We start from the raw sequence: 23085 nt of genomic DNA on the forward strand, positions 1-23085 counted from the left end.
TATTACTGGCAGGCACCCACATTCAGAGAGCCATAGCCCCATGAAAGAAGGGTTGGAACAGGGTGGCAGACATTCTAAACAGCAGGGACAGATACAGCTAGGAGTAAGTCACTTACAACTCAGTCCCTAGCCACAGAGTTCTCTCTTGTTCTTCTAGCTCACCAGTTCCACCGACTTCTTCTGCCCACTGTATCATCTTTGATGGGCCGTGATCTCTCTCATCTCTGAGGTGTGACCACGGAGATATTCAAGGCAGGAAATATGTACCTAGACTTCAGGCTTAGGGTTCAGGTGAGTGCAAAGGCTGATAGTGACTATTTGAACATCTAACTTATGGGTGACAGAGAGTGAGCATAGGGCAAGGTCAAAGGAAAGAGGACAGTGGGGACAGAGGAGAGCTAAGCAGAGGCCCGAGCAGGAGACAGGACAAAGCAGTGGGAAGACAAAGGGGGCACTGTAAAGGGAAGTGGGATTGACAACCAGAGAGGAGGGGCCACGAGAGGGGATGAGAGACTGAAGTATGAGGACACCATCCATGGCCCACACAACAGTTTCCCTGGGACTTCAGAGATCCACTGCACCGAGGCTCGGAAAAAAGAAGTGAGACAGAGAAAGCAAATGTGGCCTGCCTTCAGCAAGGGCTGGGTGTGAATGGAAGACAAGATGTGTGGTTTCACAGGAAAGAGGTACAACTGTCTATGGGAGCAGTGAGGACTGAGGGCTGAAGTGTGGGGTATGGGTGTGCAGAGGGAGGTATCAGGAAATACACATGAAATGTCCCTATCAAACCCAGCAACACACTGTATATGAATACAGGCCCATTAAAAAATATTATTGGAAGCCGGGCATGGTGGTGCACGTCTTTAATCCCAGCACTTGGGAGGCAGAGGCAGGCGGATTTCTGAGTTCAAGGCCAGCCTGGTCTATAAAGTGAGTTCCAGGACAGCCAGGACTATACAGAGAAACCCTGTCTTGAAAAACTGAAAAACAAAAAATATTATTGGGACTGGCAAGATGCTTCAATGGTAAAAGTACTTGATGCCAAGTCTAATGATCTCAGTTCAGTCCTTGGAATCCATGAGTATGAACACACCCACCCACCCTTACACACATATGCACTCACACACACATATACACACTCATACACACATTCACACACACATACACACATTCACACATATACATACTCACACACACTTATACACACTCACACACATATACACACATTCATATACTCACACACATATACATACACTCACATACACACACATTCACACATATACACACACATACACACATCACACACACATACACACACTCATACACACACTCTCACACACACATACAATCACACACACATACACACATTCACACATATACACACACATATACACACATTCATATACTCATACACATATACATACACTCACATACACACACATTCACACATACACACATTCGCACACATACATACACTCACACACATACACACTCACACATGCACACACTTGCACACTCACAATACACACACACATATACACACACACTAAATAAATAAATAAATAAATAATTTAAATGCTTTAAACAAGTGTTATTAGCCAGGTGTGGTAGAACATACCTGAAGTCCCAGAAATTGAGAGGTAGAAGGAGGAGGCTCAGCAATTCATGGTTAGCCTTGGCTATATACATATCAAGTTGCAAGGCTTGCCTAGGCTAGATGAGGCTCATCTTAAAAAAAAAAATATTCCCACAAAACCCAACAAAAACATTATTAATAAAAAGGGAAGGCAAAAGGATAGTTATAGGTGAATGGAGGTCTAAATAAATGTAAACAGTGTTTGTTCTTCAAAACCTAAGAGATGTGATCACATTGTACGGCAATAGGGAAGGAGATGGAGATGGAACATTTGGAGAGTGGGGCACCACACAACAGCTTAAGGTGTTCATTAGCCACAGGAGGGAGGAATCACATCTCAGGAGAATAAACAGTCAGCGCCTGCCTACTGTCCATTCCCCTGCTAAGGTAAGGTGAGGCCAACTTCTGGAGGGAAAGAGGTGAGGCTAAGAGGGAGAGATGCAGAGGCCCTAGTTAAGTCTGTAGTCATCATCTGAGGCTGGAGTGGGTTGAACACTTAGAAACCACCCTGCTTTAATCCTGGTCTTTAATCCCAGAGACAGAGGCAGGCAAATCTCTGAGTTTAAGGTCAGCCTGGAACAGATTAAGTTCCAGGACAACTAGTGCTACACAGGGAAAGCTCATCTTGAAAAAGACAAACACTCCCCAAAAGCCCCAAACACCCTGTTTTAAATGGAGCAGACATTCCCTCTACTCCAGCAATCAGCAGCTAAAATACCAGCAATCTGAAAGCTAGTTCTACCACAGAAGATTGACATATCAAATATCCTGATGAGAAAGACATACAAAACAGCATTAACTGTGTCTGTAACACGTACTTGTGTATCAGCACACTGGTGTATATATGCATGTATAAACCAACACTGGTAACTACACAAGCTGTGTAAAACTAAGCTATGGATAACTGAAAGCAATAAAAACAGTGCTTATCTCTAGACATGCAGATTGTGTTCCATTAAGGGACAAGCTCAACTGGTTCCTGCTTCTCTCAGTCTCCCACAGAAGAACCATTTATTTATACCGTTACTGGGCACTGTTTACCTGTAATTCATTCTTGTTGCCTTACAACAGTGATTTCCAGTGCTGTGGCCCATTAACAGAGTGCCTCATGTTGTGATGCCCCCGCGGCATAAAATTATTTTGTTGCTACTTCATAGCTGTAATTTTGCTGTTATAAATCACAGTGTAAATATCTGATATACAGGTTATCTGACGTGACCCCTGTGGGGGTCAAGACCCACAGGTTGAGAACTCTAGAGCACTTGTCCTACAGTGTACTTGCCTGCCTGACTCCAACACCCCTGTCAGCGGTTAGTGAACTCAGCATCTTTAACTGGTATCCATTTTTGAATCCACATGAGAATAACAAAATTACCTTTTTTTTTCCTGAAAATTATTCTTTAACAGTTACACGTGTTTATGGAAAAGTTCATTTTAATGTGAAAAAAAATAAATGCTAGAACATGGAGAAAATATGGTAAGCTACTCAAATTCTTCTTGAAGATGGACTATTTCCGATGTCCCAAATCAGTAAGTACATTTCTAAACACTGGAAACTGTAGGCCAATTTCATTCCCAAATAAAAAGCAAAGTAACGCTCATAGTTTGAGACTAATGTGGTTTTACATCCTGGCTCTCACAGCCACTTTCCAAACTTTATTAAAGAACAAACAGGAACATAGTCAGTTCTCTGGATACCTGCCTCAAAAATGTGACACTTAATTCCTGGACATGTGATGAAAGTGCCTGGCTACCTGTATACCAAGTAAAGAAGAGCAACCAGAGGTGCCCCCCCCACACACACACACACAATGCAGAGCCCGTGGGCGGTCTTTGTACCAGCAACAATTGTCTCAATAGTTGCTAGAGCATTGTGGGATCCTGTCTGTAGCTCTCTGAGCTCTTTCACATCTAGTCGTCCCAGAGTCTGAGCAGTTACTTTAAGCACTGTACTTCCTGAGTCAAAACCAAGGGTATTTGTTTAAAGCAATAGGCAGGCCCTTTCTGTTTGAATTGTTCTATCAACTGAATCCTTTAGGCTGCTCTTGAACCAAAATGTGAATTGCCGTAGGCATTCTAGGCCATCATGATCTTGAATGAAGAAGGGTAGCCAAAGCCAGAGTATCAGCCTTAAAATAAAATCCACATTAGTCAACGGCTCTGCATTTTCAGGTACAGTCAGTACCTTTTTTATCTGTCTGTCTGTCTATCCATCTGTCTGTCTATTTATCTACCTACCTACCTACCTATCTACCTACCTATCTATCATAATACTGGAGACTAAATCCTAGGTCTCACCTAGGTAAGTTAGGTAAGTACTAACCACTGAGCTACATCCCTAGCTGTGGGTCTCAAAAGGATAGTTATCATCTGTGAGACATTTTTTTTTCAAAGAACTTGGGTTAAGGAAGGGTAAGGGGGATGAATATGAACAAATAAAACAATTATCTCCTATACGTAGTGAATTTAATTTTACAAGCATGAAGAAGGCTGGGGAGATGGCTCAGGAGCCAGCGAGCTTGCTGTGTAAATGTGAGGACATGTGCTTTGATCCCCAGCACCACACAAGGAGACACATGTAGCAGGACAAATATGCAGCTTCAGCATCCAGGGAGGGGGTTGCGGGACTTATTAGCTGCTGGCACAACATGGGGAGGGGCACAAACAAGTGAGCTCCAGATTCACTGAGAGACTCTGTCTCAAAGGAATAGGCAGAAGGTAATAAAGGAGGATGCTGGGCATCTTCCTCTCTCTCTCTCTCTCACACACACACACACACACACACACACACACACACACACTGATCCATATGCATGCATACACACACACACATGCACACTCACACAATGCATGCACACATACATATAGGTATACATGCACACACACACTTGCATGCATGCACACACACAGATCTGCACATGTATGTGTATATGCACACATATGCACACACTCACACACATCCATGCATGAGCACACACAGACCTGCACACATATGTATATATACACACATATGCACACATACATGCACACACACATTCATACACACACATGCAAACAGATCTGCATACATATGTGTATATACACATACACAGAGAGAAAGAGGAAGAGGGGGAGAGACTTCTGCACATACATATATACACATGATCTTTAAAATTTTAGAGAGAAATGTCAACTATTACTGTCCTTAGGTCTGGTGGGTATTTCCAATGCTGCAGAAAGAGCTATCTTCTCAGTGTGTAGCTTCCAGCTCCAGGGCACAGCCAGCCTCTTGATAAATGATAAGGGCCATGGAGATGTGTCCCGATCATTGGAAGAATGTAAATCAAGATAGCCCACCACTACCAACAAGTCCAGCTTGTTTTAGAGGAGGCTTCTATCTGCAACCTTCCCTTGGGCCACAGGCACCAGGAAGCTGCTTTTGCTAAACTATACTTCACTTGAGCCCACAAGGTAGCCTGCGCACATGACAATGCACCCACACACTGGCGCATATATATATATATATATATATATATATATATATATATATATATATATATATAAAGTAAAGCAGACCATTGATCGTTGCTGTTGTTTTAGATGAGGGGGAGTGCGGGCAGAAAAGAGCTCTCTCCTCCCCAAGCATTACTTCAGACACATTAATGTGTTCGTTTTCTTGGAGACAAATTCAAGGCCTGTGGTCAGAAATACCCTGGTAGATAAGGAATTAAAAGATGTCTTCAGGAGGCAGATTTTAAATACCACGCAAGAGAATCTCCAGGCTGCTCACAACTCATTTTCAAATGTTGGCCTCCATGGCTGGTGCTGGCCTCTCAGGAAATGACCAAGATGTACAGGCAACGTGCAGCCAATGACGAAGCAGAAGATGAGCTGATACTAGGGGACCTCGTAGGTGCAGCTCATGACAAAGTGGAAGATGGGCTGATGGAGGTGGGGGGCTAACAGTGGTGGCTCAGAGCAGAACTGACAATGCAGCTAGCTGCTTTTCCTTCCTGTGTTGGTCACACCTTGAGCTCCAGGCTCCCAGGAGTCACCCCAGCTGACTCAGGTGGAATCAAATGATCCTTGGCTAAGCACCTCCTAATCTGCTCTCATGCCCCAGACCCATATCACCTGCCAGAGGAGAGCAATTCTGTACTCCTTGAATAAAATCAACAAGGAACAAAGACCCTGCCTGGCATTAGATGTTTGTCTACCCCACCCCCAGTGGACCCATCCTGCCCTTCATGGTTTATCTTTTATTTGTATTCTCTAACAAAACTGTTTTTTTTGGGGGGGGGGGATTTTCAAGACAGGGTTTCTCTGTATAGCCCTGGCTGTCCTGGAACTCACTCTGTAGACCAGGCTGGCCTCAAACTCAGAAATCCACCTGCCTCTGCCTCCCAAGTGCTGGGATTAAAGGCATGGGGCACCACCGCCCAGCTTATAAACAAACTTTCTCTTTTAACCTCTTTCCACCCTTCCTCCTTCTGCCTGCCCTGCTTCTTTCTTCTCCTTGACTCCTACAAAGTATCCTGGAGTTCCATCCTGAGTCTATTTTAAATTTATTTCATTAATGAGACCTGTAAAGGTGACCCCATGCCCCTCCATACACATCCTGGTGCTAGAAGCAGCATTAAGAATGCGTGCGCTAGCAGATGTGCCAGGGCACACCTTCAATCCCAGCACTTAGGAGGCAGAAGCAAGCAGACATCTGTGAGTTTAAGGCTGGTCTGGTTTAAACTGGTCCACATGAACTCCAGGCCATAGAGGGCTACAGAGTGAGGTCTGCTAATCACCCTGAAGAAGCAGGCTGGGAACAGACAAATGTCAATCTAAAACCAATGAGCAGCACCACTGCTAACTCATGTTACATGGAAATAGCAGGTGTAACACCGGGAAGAAGTTAAAATGACCTGTTCCAGGTGAAGAACTTCTGTTAGCTGCACCTTCACCTCGTACCTGCGGGCTTAACTAAAAAGCTCAATTTGACAAGAGAGCTGGGTAAATTGGAAGGATACAAAGCAAACCCTTAAAAAAAAAAAATCAATGGTTTCCATGTATACCAACAACAGCAATTACAAGGTGTAATAGAAAAAAAAAGAATCTGCTTACCACATACAGGATGTATCATTGGTGTGTGTGTGTGTGTATGTGTGTGTGTGTGTGTGTAAACTTTGCTGAAGGATAGGATAGTCAGATAAGGGGAGAGGCAGTGAGGAGCTGCTCGGGTCTGACAGAATGCTACACAGGAGCAGCTTTCCAATCAGGGTGCAGCAAGTGCTGCCCCAAAGCCACAGCTCACACTCCTCACAGTGCAGTTGCCTGCGCCTCTGCCCAACTTAGGTAACTTAAGAAAGGGAAGGAACAATTCCAAAAGCGTGTCTTGGAGCAGGTGTGACAGTAAGTCCCTATAATCACTGCAGCGGGGTGGCTGAGGCAGAAAAACATGTTGGAAGCCCTACAATGCAATGATTTGTCCAAACTGGAAGAAAAAAAATACCACAAAATCCTGAAAGGAAAAACAAAAAACAAAACAAAACAAAACCCCAAGAACTTGTCTCAAATCACAGCACACCTACTGTGTGACATTAGCACAGTTAGGAGTTAAGCTACCACAGCCTTCCTCACTCAGGTGTCATAAAAGCCCACAAAGATGGGGGGGTGGGTAGGGGGAGCTGCCCTCACACATGTTAAATACAAAGTGTATCATAAACTTTGGCAATAAAAATAATGTTGTCCTGCACAGAAACCAACAAATCAACGGAACAGAAAACATAGCCCTGAGACAAACTCCTCTCTTCAGCTGCAGAAGTAAAAGGCCTTGTGCCCGTTACACTGTCACCAGGACACTGCCGCACTTCTGCCCAACAAATTGAGAGGGTTTGGGTTGATTGGTTCGAGGCCACAGGGCATAGAAGCCATCTTGGAGGAAGGATGCAAGCCAGAGTAAGCAGAGGCATCACAACTTGAGTCAGGGGGCGTGCCCCTCAGATGAGAAGCTGGGAGGCAGGGGGCGTTGCCCCTCATAAGAAGCTGGGAGGCAGGGGGCATGCCCTTCAGATGAGAAGCTGGGAGACATCTGTAAATTCAACCTAAGGGATGCAGGCACCGATCTAGACCTGTGTTGTTTCTCAAGTGGGCCTCTGGATGAGAAGAACCAACTGTAAGTGTGCATCATGATTCCGTAGGATGGAGTCCCAGACTAAATAAAAGGCAGAAAGGGGCTGTGTGTGAGCATCCATCTCCATCATGTTCTGACTGTGGATGCAAAATCACCAGCTCCCCTCAACCCCAAGCCCCTGGCACTGTCCTTCCTACCATGACGGACAGTGTTTGTGAGCTGAAGCCAAATAAACTCCCTCCCTTAACCTGCTTCTGTCAGGCCTTCGATTGCCCCAAAGAGAACAGGAGTTAGTGCAAGAGGATGATTTAAAACTTGAAGCTACAACCTGGCGGGGAAATTTGGGGATATGCTTGGCGAGGTGCTGGCCAGGGAAGCATTTCCTCATTTTCTCCTTTTGAGATTTATGGTGTTTTTATGTGCATGCGTGTTTTGCCTGCAGATATGTATGTGCATTGTGCGTTCATGGTGCTCACAGAGGTCAGGAGGGTGACAGAGCCTTCGGAACTGGAGTTTCAGATGGCCATCTGCTGCCGTGGGTGCTGGGAACCAAACCTGGGTCCTGGGCAAGAGCAACGAGTGCTTTTAATCAGTGAGCAATCTCTCCAGCCCTCCAGAAAGCATTTTTTAAGATTTCGAATATGGAAAGACACCACAAGTGGATACTGATGGTTTTGACCACATAGAATAAACTTTTGGAAACATTAAAAAAGCAAGTGGTAATCTGTGAGAATTGTTCTAAACAGCATGAGAGAGAGAGAGAGAGAGAGAGAGAGAGAGAGAGAGAGAGAGAGAGAGAGAGAGGCAGTGGTGTGGCAATGTGACCAAGGCAAGAGACAAAGAGCAAGAGTCACCGGAAAAAGAAACAAACGTCTGCAGTAGCATACAGGAATTTCTGCTGATCTCAGCAAAGTCTTCATTTCCGAGTCCCCGCTCCTCACTCTGTCCAAGACGTAAAGATCATCTTAAAACAGATACTTAATGCAAGAATGACTATAGGTTAGAGGGGCAATCTATACCACTGATGACCAAGGACAGCCTCAGTGTAGCCTTTGGAAAATTAGTAGCTAATGGGATCAGGAGGCATGAGAAATCTGTCCTCTAACACAAATTTATAGTAGCGCTGAATCTTGCACCCACCAAGAAGATATGTCCATGTCTTAGTCCCTATTTCCTATGAATGTGACTATTTGAAAGCAGGGCCTTTGCAGAGGCAGGTGTTGACAATCTTGAAGTCATCATGGATTTATGGTGTGTGGCTGTTGTCCTTGTGAAGAGAGGGAAGGACACAGGGACACAGAGGACAGCCACAGATGGCAGTGACAGCACCACATGCCAGGGAGGCCAGAAGCTGGCAGAGGCAAGACAGTCAGTTTCCTGGACTCTTTAAAGGGAGCATGAGCCCTTGAAGGGCCAGCAACTTAAATCTGAATTTCTGGCTTCCATGGTTGTGAGAGAATAAGCCCTTGCTGTTTTAAGCTACCCTGTGTGTGGCAATTCACAGAGGTCTTTGGGAGCTAGTACAAGAGGTAGGAGGAAAAGTTTATACATGCGTCAACGCACACCTGCATTCATTGTGACAGTAAACAATCAGGAAAATGTGAAGCAGTGTAAAAAAAGTAGGGATCAAGGGGTCCACAAGATGGCTTAGTGGATAGAGGTGTTTTCTGCTAAGTCTGTTGACCTGAGTTCCACTCTGGCAGAAGGAGTTAGGTGAGTTCTGCAAGCTGTCCTCTCATTCTCTGACATGGTAAATAAGCAAACATGTAATATAAACATTTTAAAAACTGTAAGGATTTAATTATAAGGAACCCATAGTATTAAGCTGTGTCTTAAAGAATAACCCATCTAAAGATTCTTATAGTATATAGACAGAAAATTCAGGACATAAAAGAATATGTACAATGTGACCCCTAAAGGTAATTGCATGTAACACACGTTTTACTGCTCATATGAGCAACATGGGGAAAAATTGCAAATCGGATATAACACGGTATGTCAACAAGACACTAAAATATGCATGCCTCTTGTCCAAATGTTCAGGAAGCTAAGGCAGGAGGATTATCAGGGTTCAGAAGTTCAAAGCCAGCCTGGCAACATAGCCAGATTTAGTTTCAGAACAGCCTCTTGATCTAAAAGAGTTTATTCTGAGAAATATATTGATATTATTGACATAAAGCATCCATGTGTCAAATCTGAGGTTCATGGATGTAGAAAGACATTTAATAAAACAAAACATCTAATAAAGACTGTACTGGCTAGTTTTGTGTCAACTTGACACAAGCTGGAGTTATCACAGAGAAAGGAGCTTCAGTTGAGGAAATGCCTCCATGAAATCCAACCATAAGGCATTTTCTCCATTCATGATCAAGGGTGGGAGGGCCCATTGTGGGTGGTGCCATTCCTGGGCTGGAGTATTGGGTTCTATAAGAGATCAGGCTGAGCAAGCCAGGGGAAGCAAGCCAGTAAGAAACATCCCTCCATGGCCTCTGCATCAGCTCCTGCTTCCTGACCTGCTTGAGTTCCAGTCCTGCATCCTTTGGTGATGAACAGCAATAAGGAAAGTGTAAGCTGAATAAACCCTTTCCTCCCCAACTGCTTCTTGGTCATGATGTTTGTGCAGGAATAGAAACCCTGACTAAGACAAAGACCATCTAGGGAAGCCAGTGGCAGGTGGTTCTGTGGTCGCCCTCCTCCCTCTGTATCCACCAATATTGTTCTTTGGTATGAGAAGAGAGCTTTCACCATAAGCAAAACTAGAGTAAAGAGACATAAAGAAATGATAGCAGAAATAGTGAGACCAGAGAGCGAGCTAAAATATTACAGAAGTTAATGAGCATTGATATAAAGGGTTTGATAAAGCACAGAAAAGTAAATGTCTCAGAATCCTACAGCAAAAGCAAAAAGCAAAAAAAAAAAAAAAAAAGGAAATATAATAAATGTATAACAGCCCCCCTAAAATAGCTGGGTGTGTCTGCAGTAAGAATGGACGTGAGAAGACCCTACAGAAGGTGGGACTCAGAAAGTCAATAAAAAAAGACCTAGGGGAGATGAGTTTGGAATTGATGTTACCTCTATCACTCATCTAGAACACCAGTTTTAAGACAAACCTCCACAGGAAATCTCTGACTAAGCCACTTTTAAAATCTTTTTAAACCTACTTGATCATCTTGAAAGTCAGTTCTATTAGGAGACTCACAACTAAGCCGGGCAGTGTCCCCACCTGCTATTTTAATTAGCATCCGGTCCAGGAGGAAGTGTCCCTTCATACACTATTGTTACTATTGTTGCATTTCACACTCTATTGTTATCGTTGCTGCGTTTGCTCCTTATTCCTCCTTAGCTCAGCTGGACTAGGGAAAGGCAAACCTCCGCACAGCAGGAAGCGCCTCTGAAGCTTTCTAATTTACACATTGCACCACACATGTATTATAGACTCATTTATCTAATTTAGCATGTACATGTGCACGCACACGAGCATGTGTGTGTGTGTGTGTGAGCGTGTGCATATCAGGGTGTGCATGTGGAGGTCAGAGGACAACTTTGGGGAGTTGGTTTTCTCAGATCGTCGGGTTTGGTAGCCTTTGGCCACTGAGCCATTTTCCCAGCCCATTAAACTATATTTTTATGTTGGCCTAAAGATAAGTTGTTTTCCTGTTGTCCACTGTCTTTAACTGTTAAGTAAAAACCGTACATACTTACTTTTTCTTGATGTTTTAATATGGGTACTGTGATGGTTTGTATATCCTTGAACCAGGGAGAAGGCACCATCTGGAGGTGTTGGAATAGGTGTGACCTGGTTGGAATGGGTGTGTCACTGTGGGTGTGGGCATAAGATCCTCATGCTAGTTGCCTGACAGTCAGTCTTCCACTAGCAGCCTTTGGATGAAGACATAGAACTCTCAGCTCCTCCTGCGCCATGCCTGCCTGGATACTGACATGCTCCCACCTTGATGATAATGGACTGAACCTCTGAACCTGTAAAGCAGCCCCAATTAAATGTTGTTTTTTATAAGACTTGCCTTGGTCATGGTATCTGTTCATAGCAGTAAAACCCTAACTAAGACAGGTACACACCGAGGAAAGGCTAAATGAAGCTAATTGGCATACATAACACTTCACGTACCACTGTTTCTGCTGAGAACACTTAAAACCCATCTTGTAGCAATCTTGAATATCTATTACATTGTCAACACCTTGAGTTTGTCTTTCAGGAGATGGGGGAATTTTAGCTGTCTGACTTTAGGCGATTTATATCATCACGGGACATTCCAATTCGTTTATTTTTGAAGACTAGATTAATGAACCTACGTCACATATCTGCGTGCGCATGCAGGCACATGACTTACCTAGTTCCGCATTCCTCACACACTAAGAGCTTAATAAGTGTGAGCGGCAAGCTTCTAGTTCTTTCTCTGAACAAAGTTTGCCTGCACAGCTAACCCTCATTTGGGGCAAACTCATATTACCATTAGCACCCAGTGGCCGCGCGGCTATGGACTCAGCTGTGCTCTCCTAGAGAGGGCATGCTTCCTTCTCCCATATGTCTACACAGCTCCTAAGATAATCTACCCCCGATTTGTTACACACTATGAGAGAATAGGAGGCCAGAGGAGGAGGGAGAAAAGGTATTTAGTGATACATGCTCAGTATACTCTGGCAGTGGAATTATAGTTCATTATGTCTTAAATTTGATGAAATCTTAGCATTTGAGAGATGTGTTAAATTGTCACAGAAAGGTGAATGACAGGACAAATCAGACTAAACCAGCAACGAGCCTGCAATAAACGGGAAATCACTGTCTACAGTCAGTGAATTCCCACGAAATACGTACATGCTTCCCACATTCTGGCTCTTAATCTTGTAGTCCGGATATGAGTTGATAGTGAAGAAATGTGTGTATACTGGACTGGGTAAAGTCTCATGTATTTAAAGTGCAGATGTCTAGACCTGTTTCTCCTAACAATAACAGTAATAGCCGTTGTTCTATATTACTATTTAAAAAACCATTTAGACGGATGACAATCTCTCTCTCTCTCTCTCTTTCTCTCTCTCTCTGTTGTGTGTGTGTGTGTGAGAGAGAGAGACAGAGACACACAGAGACATAGACACACAGACAGAATGACTGAAGAGATAAGTTGTTCAATCAGTATAGAGTTTCAACTTTGCAAAACAAAGAGTTCTGGAAACAGGATGCAGAATAATAGAGATATTCCTAGCACAATTGGGTTGTACATTCTAAAATGACTAAGATGGTAAGCTTTATGTGTGGGTGTGTTTTTATGATACAACTAAAAATGAAGTAAATAGGCTGGTGAGATGGCTCATCAGGTCAGGTGCTCGATGCCAAGCTCATGACCTGAGTCTGACTCCCAGGACCCACAGCTGGAAGATGAGACTCTTCAAGTTGTCTTCCCAAATGACTCTAGCAGCTAGAGTCTAGCTTGTGTCAAGCTGACAAGGAACCAATTTTGTTGGTTAGTTTTAGACCAACTTTTTTTTTTAACTTTAAACATGAATCTGTGTTTTTTTATTATTGAAGCAAGTTTTTTTTTCCATTTATTTTTCTTTCATACATCCTGACTGAAGTCTCCCCTCCCTCCACTCCTTCTAGTCCCCCTTCCCCCTGCCTACACCTCTCTTCTTAGGTGCAATCCTCAGTTTTTCTTCAGAAAAGAGCAGGTATCCTAGGGATATCAACTAAATATGGCATAAAAAAAGATGCAATAAGGGCTGGCAAGATGGCTCAGCTGGTAAGAGCACTGAAGATCCTGAGTTCAAATCCCAGCAACCACATTGTGGCTCACAACCACCCGTAAGGAGATCTGACACCCTCTTCTGGTGCATCTGAAGACAGCTACAGTGTACCTACATATAATAATAAATAAATCAAAACAAACAAACAAAAAAAGAAATCATATCAGGGCTGGGCAAGTCAACCCGTTGGGGGGGGGGTGCAAAGCAGAGACATTCCCACTTCCACTGTGAGGAGTCCCACAAAAACACCAAGCTGGAAACTATAACATGTATGCAGAGGACCTCGCACAGCTCCAGGCAGGCTCGATGGTGGCTGCTTCAGTTTCTTTGAGCTGCTATGAACCCTGCTTAGTGGATTCTATGGGGCTTGTTCTCCTGGTGTCCTCCACACCCTCAGTTCCCACAATTCCCCCACCCCCAATTTGAGCAAATCAAATTGGTACTTGGACACTATGGGTTGTAAGGGAGCCCTTGTTGCTATGGCAACACGATAGGAAAATGGCCTAGATCTAACACCATAGATTTGTCAGAGTCTCCCTGATTAGGATAAGATGGGCTCCATTGGCCTTCCTGTGTTCATTTCTGGCCCTTGGCCCGAGGCACACTCTGTGATGCCCTGAGGGAACACTAGGGCACACAGGCTTCCTTGACTTCCTGATGCCGCCTAACCAGCCAAACTTGATGAAATCACATGAAAGTTTCTTTTTTAAAGTGTGGTGTCCATAACCCCCCCCCACACACACACACACACACGTGCACGCACGATTCTGATTTAACTGTTTGAGGGTGCAACTTGATTGTTAACTCCTCAGATGATTTTATCACACAACCAGGCTAGGAACCTCTTGGGTTGCCTGCCCAGCCTCATGTGGGTGGCGCTGTCCAAGGTAGCAAGTCTTCAAGAATTGTATCAGCTCACCATCTATCTGCCCATGCCTGTGTCTTTGAACCATTTGATGGAAGGATGCTGCACCATACAAAGCTGGTAAAATTTAAATTAGTCAAAATTAAAGATTGCCCTCAACAGGCCTGGAAGTGGATACCATTAGTTTGGGGAGCCAAATATTCACTAAGCCAGCTATCCAACTCTTTGATGGTATAAGAGCAGTTCAGGTAATACAGGAACAGAAGAATGGCTTTAGCCAGTAAAATTTTATAGTATTTTTCTGGTCTATGCCATTAGATAGTCAGATGCCCTAAGATAAAATTAACTTGCACAATATAACTTCTAACCCTAGAGAGGCAATGATTTAATTGAGGGGAGGAGTGAAGCTGAAGAGACTCGTAAGTCTAAGCTGGGAGTCACGCTAAGAGAGCCTGGCCAGCAGTGTGTCAAGAACTCATGTAAAATAGCCAGGCTCTGAAAGAATAAAGAAGCCACCTCCTTCTGTGGTGACTATACTCCAAGAAATAAGTCATGTGACATCCAAAGGCTTTGTCTAGCTTTTAGAAGCCATTGCCACCTAGAAGAATTCTCTTCAATTTTCCATGTGGAAAAATAAAGATTAAAAAAAAATCCATGTGGGGCTGGAGAGATGGCTCAGTGGTTAAGAGCAATGACTGCTCTTACAAAGGTCCTGAGTTCAATTCCCAGCAACCACATGGTGGCTCACAACCATCCGTAGTAAGATCTGATGCCCTCTTCTGCTGTGTCTGAAGACAGCTACAGTGAACTTACATATAACAATAAATAAATCTTTTTAAAAAATCCACGTTATTATTAAAATAATAATAGTAATAATAATAGTAATAATAATAATAATAATAGGGAGAGAAAAAATTATCCAGAGGGAATGGGACAACATCTTGGTCAGCACTGAGATCAGATCCTCTGCAGCCATGTGAAAGCCAGGCATGCACTTCAGGGCTTAAAGAGCAGAGATGACAGGATGCCTACAGTCTGCTGTCTAGCTGGACTAGTCTAAAGGTGAGTGTTGGGTTTGATGAATGACCCTGTCTCAAAAAACGAAAATGAAGAACAAATTAAGACACCTAACATTGATCTCTGAGCTTTACATGTATGCATGCATACACATGCATGCATGCACACACGCTTGTATGCACACACATGCATGCACACACGGATGCATGCACACACTTGCATGCATACACGTGCTTGCTTGCACACACAATTATACATCCCACATTTTCCCACAAACAGTTATTTTGAGCCAGGGGCCATACTTCAAGTGCCACTGTAGCTAACAAGAAGCCACATTTCTGTACTCTGTTTATGGCTTTGCAAGCAGACACTGGCTTAGTTTAAGTGGCCTGATCTTAAAAAAAAAAAAAAATCACAACTTGCCCCTATTGGATCATAACTGGGTCTGCTCTGCAATTCAGTTAATGGAGAAATTTTCTCTTTAGTTCTACAAGCCTAGATATACAATCAAAATTACAGTATGAAATGGCAACCCACTCCTCTCCATGTAAATCAATTTTTATGCTACATATAAGCTGAAATTAAAAGGGAGAAATACCAATCAAAATGTCACAGGGAAGATAATCGCCTTTTAAAAGACCAATTGCATTAGCCGCTAACGTTACAAGGATATAAATATGATTCTTGCAGCCACTGTGCTGCCATCGACAAGAATGGCAAAGTGTTAGATGTCTGATGTGGAGGGCATGTGGGAACACAGTCATAAAAGTCTTTGTGTTTCTGTCTAAACTACTTGGCAAAACTGGACCTAGACGTTTTGTGATACACTTCTGCTGGGAACTCTAAGAGGGCTGCATCACAGAGTCACATTTTAATAGACAAATACTTCTAAACTCATAGGAAACCAATATGCCCACTTATGCTGTTTTACAATGATACCCCATTTTGCTTCTTTATTTAATGTGTGTGTTTTGTCCACGGGTGCTTGTGCCTGTTGTGTACAGAAGTCAGAAGAGGATGTCAGAACCCAAACTGGAGTTACAGATGGTTGTGAGCCACCATGTGGGTGCTAGGAATCAAACCTTGGTCCTCTGCAAGAACAACAAGTGCTCTAAGCTACGAAGTCATCCCTCCAGCCCAACATCACCATTTCTTTACAATTTTATTCACTTATGAGTTGACAGAAGGAACACAGTTTGAAGACTCTGATTGACAAGTACAGGCTCCACAGAGTCTAACACCCATTGTAGCTACAGAAAGCCGGGTTTTAACTTATGTTTTAGAACTTCCAAGTAATGCCATCTAAAAAACATTTCCTCGTCAGTTAACTCACCACAAGTATGAAGAAAAACAGAACAAATCTAATTAAAATGTTTAATTTTGCCAGGTGCTTATAATTTCAGCATATAAAAGAGGGACTGGAATCCATTGGTTATTGTGGGGGCATTGGGCTATGCACAGACAGGTTGGTCTCCAGTTGAGCTGAGGTCTGAACCCCAAAGTCATAATTCACATTCATGGCACGGTAGGCGTTCCCTCATGCTCCTAGAACTCTTCAAGCCTCTTTCTGTTCCAGAGGCAAAGTCTATCACTGCCCACAGAGACAGACAATTCCGGAGCCTCGAACAAAGTCTGAATATTTTATAGATTTTTTTTTTTGTATGTTACATGCAGCCTCTGGACTTTTAACAGAAGGAAATTTAGCATGCTTAGGCCTCTCCTACCTGGCAGGGTCTCTGGATAAGTGATCATTTGTATTTAGCCTGGTCTTTAAGGAAAACTGAAATCTGCTTCTAGATTACAGTGGGAGTGGGGGCAAGGCTTTCCAGTTTCAACTTTAAGACCTCCTAAGATACTGACGTTTATGCCCTTATTTATATTTAAACACTTTTTTTCCCCAGCTGTGGTGCTGGGGGGATAAATGCAGGGCCTCTCCAACACTAGGTAAGCCTCTACCACTGGGCTAGTCTCCGTTCACTGTATTAGAAACTGCGAAGAGGCATTCACAAGTAAGAAGTGACTTTTGAAAAGAAAATGCAGGTGATTGTAAGCAGTGGGGAGGCTTGGAGATGGACCTGTTAGAGTATCTCTCATTTGCTTGCTGCAAACCAGAATGCAGAAGTTAGGGCATATAGGCAGGAACGGAAACACTTCTGGAGATGTACTCTGCAGGCAGTCTCCATGATGTGTGGGTTCTTTAGGTACCAGGCTGCATCTTGAAGGACATTAACCTCAGAGAGCACTGGCTGGCAGCAGTGAGGTCTCTGCAGCCCACAACTGTGGTGACTCCCCTCTCATCAGGCTCTGTCTCATGCAGAAAATTACTGCTTGTCAGCTGACATCTGCACAGGGCATTGGTGTATTGTGTCTATGAGGGCCACGGGTCTGCAGATGCCCATCTGTGTTTGTGACGATAGAATATGGGGCGTAGGGTGATTGGATACGTGGCGTGTCTCCAGACTGATCGCTTTTCCTACCTGATAAGATAGATGTAGGTATTGTGGGGTAACAGAACTCCCCCATCAAGGGAAAACCAGGACAGCTCACGTGGGGCACTTGGCGTGGAGTTATTGTTAAGCACCAGTTACTGCTAGAGGCTACCTATGTCTCCCATCAGTGTTTCCCAGAGGGGTCCCGAGAGGAACTTTCACAGGCAGGACGTCGGATCTGAACTAGGATACACACATACACAACAATGACTACAGACAATGAACACATGAACATCGCAGTGCACAGATGAACTAGGCTGTGCAGCAAAGATTTAAACCCAGAGGTCCCGTGTCTCTGGTACTCAAACTGCTTCTGCACACTTCCTTGTGGCCTGGTCATTATTATACACTGAGGAAAGAAAAACTTTCATTGAGGAGGATGCACAGACAGTTTTCTGGCTCTGTTTCAGAAGGAAAAGGATGGCCCTCATCTACTAATTGATTGTAAGACCCAAGGCAAGCAATTTGAAAAACACCATGATGTATGAAAACACTAACAACGTTTCTTTTTTTAATTAAAGCTAAATAAACATGTTACTTTATTTCAGAGGGTACTGGAATTATGTGGCATATTCATTAAATTTATTTAAGCATTCCTATCACCTAATGGAATAATCATGAGCTAGTGGCCCATCTAGACTGTTAATACTTTCAAGGCACAAATCCCTTAGGGCTATTTTAACCTATCTCTTATATATCTCAACATACTCAATAATTTCTAAATAACTGACTGAAGGGTAGTGACTTCCCAGAGACTGGGAATCCTCAGAAACTTCAGTTCTCCCCTGCAGAGAGGATCTTAGGTCTCTGGGCTGGGTGAGGGCCGCTCATTCAAGAAAGGTGAGAGGCAATATCTTGTGAAATCTAATTAAAAATGTGCTGTCTCCAGCATCAAAATAACAGTTTTTAACCAAAGCAAGTTAGTTTAAAAATGGAAGCTCTCCAGTAGAAGCTTACTCAAACCCTGCTTCACTAAAAAGGATAGTAGGCGGTATTTTAAGTGAATTTGGTAAACCCTACAGGCGGTGTGGAGCCATGGAGGGGGCGGGGTGTCTAGCTTGAAGCTCCAGAGAAAGAAACCAGACATGGAGGGATACAGAGCAAAGACTTCAGCCCTTGGCTGTCCCGGGAGCGACTCGTGTGCCATTTGTCTCAGGGCTGACAGTGTGAGAGGAAGGGTACAGGCAGGCATGGCCATAATCCTTCCTCTCTTTCTCCAAATATCTCCCCCTGGCTTGCAAACTTAGCTAGAGCAGAAGCCAACGTAGAATGACTGATGGGCCACAGTGTGCACAAGGGCAGATAATGCTCCTCTGTGAACACCCACCCGAACACTGTTCCCAACAACTTGGAACTATGACTATGTTTGTGAGTAGCAGAGACAGAGAGTTAAAAAGCCAAGTGTTTTTAGAGTAGACAAGAACTCTAGCATGAATGCACGCGCCTTTCTATAAAACACGGTTCCTGAGTTAAGTCCTGGCAGTATAATGCAAATTTCTACTTCTTCCTAATTAAGGGATAATTGCCATCAGATGTATCCCTATCAGAAATGAGTGGTGGGAATTCAGAGATGCATCGCCCAACATGGTAGCCACCATCTCTATGTGGCAATTTAAGTTAATTAAAGTTAAATAAAATTTAAAATCTGTTCCACAATTGTACTGGCCACATTTCAACAGCCTCATGTTAAACTTTATGGTTATCATATAAGACAGATTTATAGACTATTCCCATCAATGTAGAAAGTTATACTTGGTAATACTGAGCTACAAGAGAATATATACATACATATATATATATATATATATATATATATATATATATATATATATGTATACTGTCCTGTCTGAAATCCCTCTCAGTTAAGTATTTCCACTCTGGGCTGAGAGAGGCTCAGCCTATAAAGTGCTAGGCAAGTAAACGTTAGGACCTGAGTTTGGACCCTCTGTTACCCATGTTAAATGCTGAGTATGGTGTTGGGTGCCTATAACCCCAGGCTTTGGTAGGGGAGGGAGGCAGGTAGACCTCTTGAAACTCCTTGGGCCAGCCTGACTGAATAAATCAGCTCACTGAGAGGCTCTACCTCAAAAAGTAAAAGTGGAGAGAGATGAAGGGAAGACGTGCAATGTTGACCTCAGGCCTCCACACGCGCATGCATGTGCACATGTGTGCACACCACACTCATATATACCCAACACATACAACGGCATAGTAATGATAGGCACCTGGGCCTGGCAAGGTCAACCTCATTACTACTGAGTCCCGAGTCTGATACTACAGGTTCCTCCAGGAACAGGAAGACTGGCAGATAAAACTTTTATCTTCTCGGCATCCTTTGGCTTAATAGGCCCCAGAAATGATCCTGATGTACAGAGATACAAAGGACTAAGACTGTGGGGCCAGATACCCTTCGCTCCCTCAGGTCTCCAGATTGTTGCTCACCTGACCATGAACCACAGAGGTACTGGCCACAGGGAAACCAAGAACAGCACAACTGAACACAGAATTCTTGCAAGGTGACTGTGAGCAAGGTGACAGCAGGCTGTAACAAAGGCCAACTGACAGCATTACTGTGTCCACGAAAAAATGATGACCCTTTAAAGCAATCGACCTCCCTCGAAAAGCATTGGACAAGAAACACAGATTAAGAAATCGCTATCAAGATATTATAATGCAAATTTAAGTAAACCAAACAGACTTTATTCAGTTAGCCTGCAGATCGCAATAAGCATGCGGGTTTTTTTCCCCCAAACTGTTTATGTTTGACCAGTGTCATAACATCTGTCAATTATTACTAATGCTAGCAAAACTTCCTTACCCTTTTATTTACTATATCCAATTTGTCAGCTTCCAACTTGGGAGACTTGCAAAAAACATTTAAGTAATTTGTACATCAAGGGCAAACCATTAAAATTCCCATGCTTATGCCAAGAAAATTAAATTCACACTTCTAGTTCATTAAGAGATGACAGTTGCTGGCATGGTGGTGCGTGCCTTTAATCCCAGTACTCAGAGGCAGAGGCAGGTGGATCTCTGCGAATTCCAAGCCAGTCTGGTCTATATAGAAAGTTCCAGGACTGCCAGAGCTACATAATAGAGAGACCTTGTCTCAGGTGGGTCAGTAGTGGGGTGAGTGGGGAGGGAGGGAGGGAGACAGAGACAGAGAAAAGGTGGGGAGGAGCAGAGGGAGAGGGAGAAGGAGGGAAGGAGGCCAAGAGATGGGGAGAGAGAGAGAGCTCGTGCACAGCTATGGTTACTTTGGAAGCAGGGTTCTCTCCAGGACCCGTGTAAGAAAAAGTTAGGTATCTGACGCAAGTTGAGATTGTAAAATTATTCATTTTGCATCTATTAACGTGTATGCACCTAATGGTCTACCCTCAACACGGGACATTTTATGTGGGTCAACTTACTAACTGCTACCATGAACTTCATACATTCACATTTGCCTACCCTTTTTATTAACTGCAGCCCAGAATGGAGTTACAGTCGTGCATTATTAAAAATCTGTCTTCGATTCAAGCAGAGAATTGAAGAAGCAGAAACTAATATTGCCCTTTCGGCGGTGTTACTGTAATAGATCTAAGAAGTGCTTTATTCTGTCTTGCCTTTTAAATGCATCCGTGCATTTCGGTTCCCTATCAGGACCATGTATGTCGGAGGTCAGCCTGGGATCGCCCAGGGGGGTTGGCTGGCTTCCATTCACCTGGGCTCTATTCTCATGTTGGCAATCTCCACCCTGGCTCAGCCCTGAAAGATCTGGTCGGAAAAACCGCGACCAAAAGACCAGCAAAGTGTTTAGGGTATAATAAAGTGCCATGGGGGTTAGGGGTGGACAGAGAGGGATGAATGGGGAGTGGGTGGGGAGGAAGGAACATGAATTTCAACTGGGAAACCCCTTATTCCCTCTTTGATTCATTTAAGGAGGGGGAAAACCACTCAGCGAAGGCTCTCTCCATAACCCAAGAATGTGGACTTTTGAAAATTATTATGATCGTGGTAACCAGAGCGCCTCGTGCACCGCGACCTGTACCCCACCCCCGCACTCCCCCTGGTTCAGCCCGAAATCCTGGATTCTTCCCAGGAACGCGCGCCCAGTAGGGCGGCCGCGGGGCTGCGCTCAGGGCACCGCAAGTTAGCGCCCGGGGCCGGCGGGCTGGGCTCCGCCACTCCTCCCTGGACCCCACCCGCGGCGGTGGGACACCTGTCACCGGGCGGGGCGGGGGCCGCAAGCGACACTGCGGCGGCGGCGAGCGGGACGGGCGCGCCGCGGAGCCGCACCGCCTGCCTCGGGCTCGGGAGTACGCGCCCGGGGGCTGGGGAGGCACCGCCGCCGCCCGGGTGGGGTCCCCGCTGGGTCGGGAGCGGGGCGAGCGGGGCATCAGCGGCCAGGGGCGGATGAGGGTGCCGCGCCTACCTGCTCCGGGCGGCGGCGGCTCGCGGGCCGTGACCTGCGGCGGCAGCGGCGGCGGCGGCGGTGGCAGTCGCGGTGGGGAGGGCGCTTCCTTCAGGAAGGGGTGGGATCTGCCCGCCCGCCCCCTCCCGCCGCAGCGCGGCCCGTCCCCGACTTACTCCGGGGTCCCCGTCGCGGGGCTTCGGGTGGACAGTGGAGCCCTGAGGTCCCGGCTTGTACCTCCCCCCGTCCCCGGGTCCCTCACCGTCACCCGGGGCTGCGGCTGCGGGCGGACGGTCCAATCGCCTCCTTCCTAAGCCAAGGTGGACGCGCTTGCCTGGCGCTCCTCACCCAACAAAAGGCAGGACGGGATCCGGGATCCTCCGCCTGCTGGTTATTTATTCCTGACCTGTTGTAACCTTCTTACCGACTCCCTTCTGTCCACACACCAAGGGCTTTGCATACAGCAGCTAAAATTCACTTTCAGGCCCACGAGCCCAGCGTAGTTCTCCACCACCCGCTGCCCTCCCGTGGTTTTCTTTCATCTTACTGAGCAGACACAGGGCTAACTTCTGACCCTGATAATGGACTGAGGACTTCAAGGCCCTACAGCCAAACTTGCTCATTTCCCGTGTGTGTGTGTGTGTGTGTGTGTGTGTGTGTGTGTGTGTGTGTGTGTGGTCATAAGACACTACTCAGCATTTTAGTAGCATCCCCACCCCAGACCCCAACTTTTGTCACTGCACTGACCCCTAAACAGCACAGCCCAGAGTCATGTTAATCTTAGATTCTTCATTAACTTACTTGACTGGCCTTCTATGCCTGGTA

At 44.9% G+C, this 23085-nt stretch overlaps 1 protein-coding gene across 6 annotated transcripts in view; it reads right to left on the minus strand.

The window, feature by feature from the left end:
* The window catches only part of Tmem150c (transmembrane protein 150C), a 73075-nt gene extending 50313 nt beyond the window's left edge, over positions 1–22762 (minus strand). For 4 of the 6 annotated variants that reach the window (XM_085836900.1, XM_085836903.1, XM_085836902.1 and 1 more), the window contains exon 1: positions 22282–22370. The gene's annotated coding sequence lies outside the window, so the exon portion shown is untranslated. Of the gene's footprint in view, positions 1–22281; positions 22371–22522 lie in introns of those variants that run through there. The other 2 variants (XM_029476915.2, XM_085836901.1) reach the window with 2 other exon arrangements.
* Between the last annotated feature and the right edge of the window lie 323 nt (positions 22763–23085).

The sequence above is a fragment of the Mus caroli genome, unplaced genomic scaffold (assembly GCF_978045245.1).
Source record: "Mus caroli unplaced genomic scaffold, Mus_caroli_1 scaffold_4, whole genome shotgun sequence".
NCBI classification, from domain to species: domain Eukaryota; kingdom Metazoa; phylum Chordata; class Mammalia; order Rodentia; family Muridae; genus Mus; species Mus caroli.